Below are 7,500 nucleotides of genomic sequence, written 5' to 3' on the forward strand. Positions count from 1 at the left end.
AGACCAGCCAATCTTATCGCCAGTACATTATATAAGTAGGAAAGAAAACCCAAAAGCTTAAAGCACCTGGTATTCCTAGGCAGTCTCTCATCAAAGTACTAACCAGACCTAAACCTGCTAAGATTCAGAGATCGGGCATTGACTCTATTTTTTGGCAAAATTATTATAAACTAAGTGAAAAATGTCCAAAAAGCTTACAGCACCTGGTATTCCCAGGCGGTCTCCCATCCAAGTACTAACCAGGCCCAAACCTGCTTAGCTTCCGAGATCAGACGAGATCGGGCATAGCCAGGTTGGTATGGCCGTAAGCGAAGTCTGCTGCAAATAGAGGGCTATTTAAAGAGCAGCCAATCTTATCGCCAGTACATTATATAAGTAGGAAAGAAAGCCCAAAAGCTTAAAGCACCTGGTATTCCTAGGCAGTCTCTCATCAAAGTACTAACCAGACCTAAACCTGCTAAGATTCAGAGATCGGGCATTGACTCTATTTTTTGGCAAAATTATTATATACTAAGTGAAAAATGTCCAAAAAGCTTACAGCACCTGGTATTAACAGGCAGTCTCCCATCCATGTACTAACCAGGCCCAAACCTGCTAAGATTCAGAGATCGGGCATTGACTCTATTTTTTTGCCAAATTATTATATACTAAGTGAAAAATTTCCAAAAAGCTTACAGCACCTGGTATTCCCAGGCGGTCTCCCATCCAAGTACTAACCAGGCCCAAACCTGCTTAGCTTCGGAGATCAGACGAGATCGGGCATAGCCAGGTTGGTATGGCCGTAAGCGAAGTCTGCTGCAAAGAGAGGGCTATTTAAAGAGCAGCCAATCTTATCGCCAGTACATTATATAAGTAGGAAAGAAAGCCCAAAAGCTTAAAGCACCTGGTATTCCTAGGCAGTCTCTCATCAAAGTACTAACCAGACCTAAACCTGCTAAGATTCAGAGATCGGGCATTGACTCTATTTTTTGGCAAAATTATTATATACTAAGTGAAAAATGTCCAAAAAGCTTACAGCACCTGGTATTAACAGGCAGTCTCCCATCCATGTACTAACCAGGCCCAAACCTGCTAAGATTCAGAGATCGGGCATTGACTCTATTTTTTTGCCAAATTATTATATACTAAGTGAAAAATTTCCAAAAAGCTTACAGCACCTGGTATTCCCAGGCGGTCTCCCATCCAAGTACTAACCAGGCCCAAACCTGCTTAGCTTCCGAGATCAGACGAGATTTTTTTTTTTTTTTTTTTTTTATTTTTTTTTTTTTATTAACAAATTTAAAATATTTCATTAAAAACATTGTACACATTTTCCACAGAAGCATAACAAACAAAAACAATAATTATTTGCCACAGGTTTGATAAAAGCCATTTCTCTAAACACCAAACACATTTATTTCACTTTACATTCAATAAATAACCTTTTATCTCCATTTTTCTTTTTGAAATACAATTAAGGCATTAGCATACCATGATACAATGTATAAAAACATTATAATAATAAATAATAATACAAATTTAAACCAAACATTGTATTCTTAGTCTACCTCCTCCTCCTCATCTTCCCTCAACACTTGAAATTTATTCTCAAACAAATGTTTCCCCTTATTGTATTTTTCCCTAAAATGTCTTTTTTTTCTGGCCACATTCACATTTGGTATTACCTTAAGGGTTCTCCTTCTTAATGTCACCCTTTTGTCCTTTCTATCATCCATTCTGTCCACTCCTTTCTCCTCTTCAGTTATCTCTTGCATTTCCTCCTCCTTTTCTTTTAGTCCTTGGTTCTCCATTTCCTCCAATGCCCCTTGTGTTACTTCCTGTGATGTCAATATTCCTTTGTCCATTTCTCCTTCCAGCCTTTTCTCTTCCAATTCCATTTCTTTCTCCTCTTCAGTTATCTCTTGCATTTCCTCCTCCTTTTCTTTTAATCCTTGGTTCTCCATTTCCTCCAATACCCCTTGTGTTACTTCCTGTGATGTCAATATTCCTTTGTCCATTTCTCCTTCCAGCCTTTTCTCTTCCAATTCCTTCTTATTTTCCACAATAGCCTCTTTATTCACACCATCCTCTTCCTCATTCTCTCCACCATTTTGTAATTCAGTTTCTTTTGACATTCGCCCTCCTACACCTTCTGACTCTTTATTTTGAATTTCATTCTCCATCCAACACTCACATCTTATGATCACCTTTCTGCAATCCGGGCACTTAATTGCATCGCAATCCCTTGCGTAATGACCCTGGCCATTGCACTGATGACATTTAAAATCTGGACAGTCTTTGAACACATGTCCCGGATTCATGCACAATCGACAGGTTTTAACCTGACGATCATGCATGATCCTGAAATACTGTGTTCCCTCCTCCGTATCAAACTTTGTACTGTATGGCAGAGACACTACTTCTTTAGGAAATTTCACCCTTAGGTACCTTGTACCATCCGCAATGTCTGTGCCTGGATACATTCTTCTTATGATGTCTGAAACAGGTGTTACGCCCCAATTTTGTAATTTAATTAAAATGTCAGAGTCCTCAATATAGGCTGGCAAATGTATGAAAGAAACCACATACTCCCTTGTTTTCAGTTGTCGAATCTCACACAGTTTTCCTTTTATCATTAATCCTTCATCTAATCCATCGCACGCCTCCCTGTTTATCAGTGTAATTTCATATTCTTTTACTTGCCTTGGTCTGACTGCTAGAATCTTTCCTCCTCCAATCCTTTCGTTCACTGCTTTGATAATGTCCTCTGCTCTTGCATCTCTCTGATCCGCCATGTCAACAATTACTGTAGCCTCTTTAGAGTAAATCCTCTTGTTATAATCCATTCGTCCTTGTCCATCTCGTTGTTCTTTATCCATTTCTTTGTCTGTTAGCACTCGTCTTCCTCCTGCCATGTCCACTTCTTTGCCATGTAATCCATCCATTTTTCAAACAAAAGAAAAATTTCTCCCCAGACAGCAAACTGCTGCTGGGAAGTATAAAAACTATAACAAACAAAAATCAATAAGTTGCAAAAGAAATAAATCTTTACGCAGATAAAACAAAACAAAAAACACAAGGTGAGCCTCTCTCACCTACTGCCTACTACAAACTGCCAACTCACTTCCTGTGTGGCTCACTAGCGTTGCCAGGTTGGTTTGGCCGTAAGCGAAGTTTGCTGCAAAGAGAGGGCTATTTAAAGACCAGCCAATCTTATCGCCAGTACATTATATAAGTAGGAAAGAAAACCCAAAAACTTAAAGCACCTGGTATTCCTAGGCAGTCTCTCATCAAAGTACTAACCAGACCTAAACCTGCTAAGATTCAGAGATCGGGCATTGACTCTATTTTATGGCAAAATTATTATAAACTAAGTGAAAAATGTCCAAAAAGCTTACAGCACCTGGTATTCCCAGGCGGTCTCCCATCCAAGTACTAACCAGGACCAAACCTGCTTAGCTTCCGAGATCAGACGAGATCGGCCAAAGCCAGGTTGGCATGGCTGTAAGCGAAGTCTGCTGCAAAGAGAGGGCTATTTAAAGAGCAGCCAATCTTATCGCCAGTACATTATATAAGTAGGAAAGAAAGCCCAAAAGCTTAAAGCACCTGGTATTCCTAGGCAGTCTCTCATCAAAGTACTAACCAGACCTAAACCTGCTAAGATTCAGAGATCGGGCATTGACTCTTTTTTTTTTTTTTTTTTTTTTTTTTTTAATGAAAGATTATTATATAATTCGTGAAATTTTCCAAAAAGATTAAAGCACCTGGTATTCCCAGGCAGTCTCCCATCCATGTACTAACCAGGCCCAAAGCTGCAAATATTCAGAGATCGGGCATTGACTCTATTTTTTGGCAAAATTATTATATACTAAGTCAAAAATGTCCAAAAAGCTTACAGCACCTGGTATTAACAGGCAGTCTCCCATCCATGTACTAACCAGGCCCAAACCTGCTAAGATTCAGAGATCCGGCATTGACTCTATTTTTTGGCAAAATTATTATATACTAAGTGAAAAATTTCCAAAAAGCTTACAGCACCTGGTATTCCCAGGCGGTCTCCCATCCAAGTACTAACCAGGCCCAAACCTGCTTAGCTTCCGAGATCAGACGAGATCGGGCATAGCCAGGTTGGTATGGCCGTAAGCGAAGTCTGCTGCAATGAGAGGGCTATTTAAAGACCAGCCAATCTTATCGCCAGTACAATATATAAGTAGGAAAGAAAACCCAAAAGCTTAAAGCACCTGGTATTCCTAGGCAGTCTCTCATCAAAGTACTAACCAGACCTAAACCTGCTAAGATTCAGAAATCGGGCATTGACTCTATTTTTTGGCAAAATTATTATAAACTAAGTGAAAAATGTCCAAAAAGCTTACAGTACCTGGTATTCCCAGGCGGTCTCCCATCCAAGTACTAACCAGGCCCAAACCTGCTTAGCTTCCGAGATCAGACGAGATCGGGCATAGCCAGGTTGGTATGGCCGTAAGCGACGTCTGCTGCAAAGAGAGGGCTATTTAAAGACCAGCCAATCTTATCGCCAGTACATTATATAAGTAGGAAAGAAAGCCCAAAAGCTTAAAGCACCTGGTATTCCTAGGCAGTCTCTCATCAAAGTACTAACCAGACCTAAACCTGCTAAGATTCAGAGATCGGGCATTGACTCTTTTTTTTTTTTTTTTTTTTTTTTTTTTTAATGAAAGATTATTACATAATTCGTGAAATTTTCCAAAAAGATTAAAGCACCTGGTATTCCCAGGCAGTCTCCCATCCATGTACTAACCAGGCCCAAACCTGCTAATATTCAGAGATTAGGCATTGACTCTATTTTTTGGCGAAATTATTATATACTAAGTGAAAAATGTCCAAAAAGCTTACAGCACCTGATATTCCCAGGCGGTCTCCCATCCAAGTACTAACCAAGCCCAAACCTGCTTAGCTTCGGAGATCAGACGAGATCGGGCATAGCCAGGTTGGTATGGCCGTAAGCGAAGTCTGCTGCAAAGAGAGGGCTATTTAAAGACCAGCCAATCTTATCGCCAGTACATTATATAAGTAGGAAAGAAAACCCAAAAGCTTAAAGCACCTGGTATTCCTAGGCAGTCTCTCATCAAAGTACTAACCAGACCTAAACCTGCTAAGATTCAGAGATCGGGCATTGACTCTTTTTTTTTTTTTTTTTTTTTTTTTTTAATGAAAGATTATTATATAATTCGTGAAATTTTCCAAAAAGATTAAAGCACCTGGTATTCCCAGGCAGTCTCCCATCCATGTACTAACCACGCCCAAAGCTGCAAATATTCAGAGATCGGGCATTGACTCTATTTTTTGGCAAAATTATTATATACTAAGTGAAAAATGTCCAAAAAGCTTACAGCACCTGGTATTAACAGGCAGTCTCCCATCCATGTACTAACCAGGCCCAAACCTGCTAAGATTCAGAGATCCGGCATTGACTCTATTTTTTGGCAAAATTATTATATACTAAGTGAAAAATTTCCAAAAAGCTTACAGCACCTGGTATTCCCAGGCGGTCTCCCATCCAAGTACTAACCAGGCCCAAACCTGCTTAGCTTCCGAGATCAGACGAGATCGGGCATAGCCAGGTTGGTATGGCCGTAAGCGAAGTCTGCTGCAATGAGAGGGCTATTTAAAGACCAGCCAATCTTATCGCCAGTACATTATATAAGTAGGAAAGAAAACCCAAAAGCTTAAAGCACCTGGTATTCCTAGGCAGTCTCTCATCAAAGTACTAACCAGACCTAAACCTGCTAAGATTCAGAAATCGGGCATTGACTCTATTTTTTGGCAAAATTATTATAAACTAAGTGAAAAATGTCCAAAAAGCTTACAGTACCTGGTATTCCCAGGCGGTCTCCCATCCAAGTACTAACCAGGCCCAAACCTACTTAGCTTCCGAGATCAGACGAGATCGGGCATAGCCAGGTTGGTATGGCGGTAAGCGAAGTCTGCTGCAAAGAGAGGGCTATTTAAAGAGCAGCCAATCTTATCGCCAGTACATTATATAAGTAGGAAAGAAAGCCCAAAAGCTTAAAGCACCTGGTATTCCTAGAAAGTCTCTCATCAAAGTACTAACCAGACCTAAACCTGCTAAGATTCAGAGATCGGGCATTGACTCTATTTTTTGGCAAAATTATTATATACTAAGTGAAAAATGTCCAAAAAGCTTACAGCACCTGGTATTCCCAGGCGGTCTCCCATCCAAGTACTAACCAGGCCCAAACCTGCTAAGATTCAGAGATCGGGCATTGACTCTAGTAGGAAAGTAGGAAAGAAAACCCAAAAGCTTAAAGCACCTGGTATTCCTAGGCAGTCTCTCATCAAAGTACTAACCAGACCTAAACCTGCTAAGATTCAGAGATCGGGCATTGACTATTTTTTGGCAAAATTATTATAAACTAAGTGAAAAATGTCCAAGTAGCTTACAGCACCTGGTATTCCCAGGGGGTCTCCCATCCAAGTACTAACCAGGCCCAAACCTGCTTAGCTTCCGAGATCAGACGAGATCGGGCATAGCCAGGTTGGTATGGCCGTAAGCGAAGTCTGCTGCAAAGATAGGGCTATTTAAAGAGCAGCCAATCTTATCGCCAGTACATTATATGAGTAGGAAAGAAAGCCCAAAAGCTTAAAGCACCTGGTATTCCTAGGCAGTCTCTCATCAAAGTACTAACCAGACCTAAACCTGCTAAGATTCAGAGATCGGGCATTGACTCTTTTTTTTTTTTTTTTAATGAAAGATTATTATATAATTCGTGAAATTTTCCAAAAAGATTAAAGCACCTGGTATTCCCAGGCAGTCTCCCATCCATGTACTAACCACGCCCAAAGCTGCAAATATTCAGAGATCGGGCATTGACTCTATTTTTTGGCAAAATTATTATATACTAAGTGAAAAATGTCCAAAAAGCTTACAGCACCTGGTATTAACAGGCAGTCTCCCATCCATGTACTAACCAGGCCCAAACCTGCTAAGATTCAGAGATCCGGCATTGACTCTATTTTTTGGCAAAATTATTATATACTAAGTGAAAAATTTCCAAAAAGCTTACAGCACCTGGTATTCCCAGGCGGTCTCCCATCCAAGTACTAACCAGGCCCAAACCTGCTTAGCTTCCGAGATCAGACGAGATCGGGCATAGCCAGGTTGGTATGGCCGTAAGCGAAGTCTGCTGCAATGAGAGGGCTATTTAAAGACCAGCCAATCTTATCGCCAGTACATTATATAAGTAGGAAAGAAAACCCAAAAGCTTAAAGCACCTGGTATTCCTAGGCAGTCTCTCATCAAAGTACTAACCAGACCTAAACCTGCTAAGATTCAGAAATCGGGCATTGACTCTATTTTTTGGCAAAATTATTATAAACTAAGTGAAAAATGTCCAAAAAGCTTACAGTACCTGGTATTCCCAGGCGGTCTCCCATCCAAGTACTAACCAGGCCCAAACCTACTTAGCTTCCGAGATCAGACGAGATCGGGCATAGCCAGGTTGGTATGGCGGTAAGCGAAGT

At 40.5% G+C, this 7,500-nt stretch overlaps 11 non-coding genes across 11 annotated transcripts; all 11 read right to left on the bottom strand.

Moving 5' to 3' along the window:
- Nucleotides 1-191: 191 nt before the first annotated feature.
- Nucleotides 192-310, bottom strand: LOC128009295 (5S ribosomal RNA). Its single transcript, XR_008181009.1, has one exon. It is a non-coding gene; the product is annotated as a 5S ribosomal RNA (ribosomal RNA).
- Nucleotides 311-668: 358 nt separating this feature from the next.
- Nucleotides 669-787, bottom strand: LOC128000112 (5S ribosomal RNA). Its single transcript, XR_008172907.1, has one exon. It is a non-coding gene; the product is annotated as a 5S ribosomal RNA (ribosomal RNA).
- Nucleotides 788-3,370: 2,583 nt separating this feature from the next.
- Nucleotides 3,371-3,489, bottom strand: LOC128005526 (5S ribosomal RNA). Its single transcript, XR_008178175.1, has one exon. It is a non-coding gene; the product is annotated as a 5S ribosomal RNA (ribosomal RNA).
- Nucleotides 3,490-4,005: 516 nt separating this feature from the next.
- LOC128009296 (5S ribosomal RNA) lies at nucleotides 4,006-4,124 on the bottom strand. The gene has a single exon (XR_008181010.1). It is a non-coding gene; the product is annotated as a 5S ribosomal RNA (ribosomal RNA).
- Nucleotides 4,125-4,345: 221 nt separating this feature from the next.
- Nucleotides 4,346-4,464, bottom strand: LOC127995385 (5S ribosomal RNA). The gene has a single exon (XR_008168335.1). It is a non-coding gene; the product is annotated as a 5S ribosomal RNA (ribosomal RNA).
- A 380-nt stretch (nucleotides 4,465-4,844) lies between these two features.
- On the bottom strand, nucleotides 4,845-4,963 carry LOC128004201 (5S ribosomal RNA). The gene has a single exon (XR_008176897.1). It is a non-coding gene; the product is annotated as a 5S ribosomal RNA (ribosomal RNA).
- A 515-nt stretch (nucleotides 4,964-5,478) lies between these two features.
- LOC128009297 (5S ribosomal RNA) lies at nucleotides 5,479-5,597 on the bottom strand. The gene has a single exon (XR_008181011.1). It is a non-coding gene; the product is annotated as a 5S ribosomal RNA (ribosomal RNA).
- A 221-nt stretch (nucleotides 5,598-5,818) lies between these two features.
- On the bottom strand, nucleotides 5,819-5,937 carry LOC128004608 (5S ribosomal RNA). The gene has a single exon (XR_008177295.1). It is a non-coding gene; the product is annotated as a 5S ribosomal RNA (ribosomal RNA).
- A 476-nt stretch (nucleotides 5,938-6,413) lies between these two features.
- LOC127988749 (5S ribosomal RNA) lies at nucleotides 6,414-6,532 on the bottom strand. The gene has a single exon (XR_008161907.1). It is a non-coding gene; the product is annotated as a 5S ribosomal RNA (ribosomal RNA).
- Nucleotides 6,533-7,036: 504 nt separating this feature from the next.
- Nucleotides 7,037-7,155, bottom strand: LOC128009298 (5S ribosomal RNA). Its single transcript, XR_008181012.1, has one exon. It is a non-coding gene; the product is annotated as a 5S ribosomal RNA (ribosomal RNA).
- Nucleotides 7,156-7,376: 221 nt separating this feature from the next.
- LOC128004609 (5S ribosomal RNA) lies at nucleotides 7,377-7,495 on the bottom strand. The gene has a single exon (XR_008177296.1). It is a non-coding gene; the product is annotated as a 5S ribosomal RNA (ribosomal RNA).
- Between the last annotated feature and the right edge of the window lie 5 nt (nucleotides 7,496-7,500).

This window comes from Carassius gibelio, chromosome B22, assembly GCF_023724105.1.
Source record: "Carassius gibelio isolate Cgi1373 ecotype wild population from Czech Republic chromosome B22, carGib1.2-hapl.c, whole genome shotgun sequence".
In the NCBI taxonomy this organism is placed as follows: domain Eukaryota; kingdom Metazoa; phylum Chordata; class Actinopteri; order Cypriniformes; family Cyprinidae; genus Carassius; species Carassius gibelio.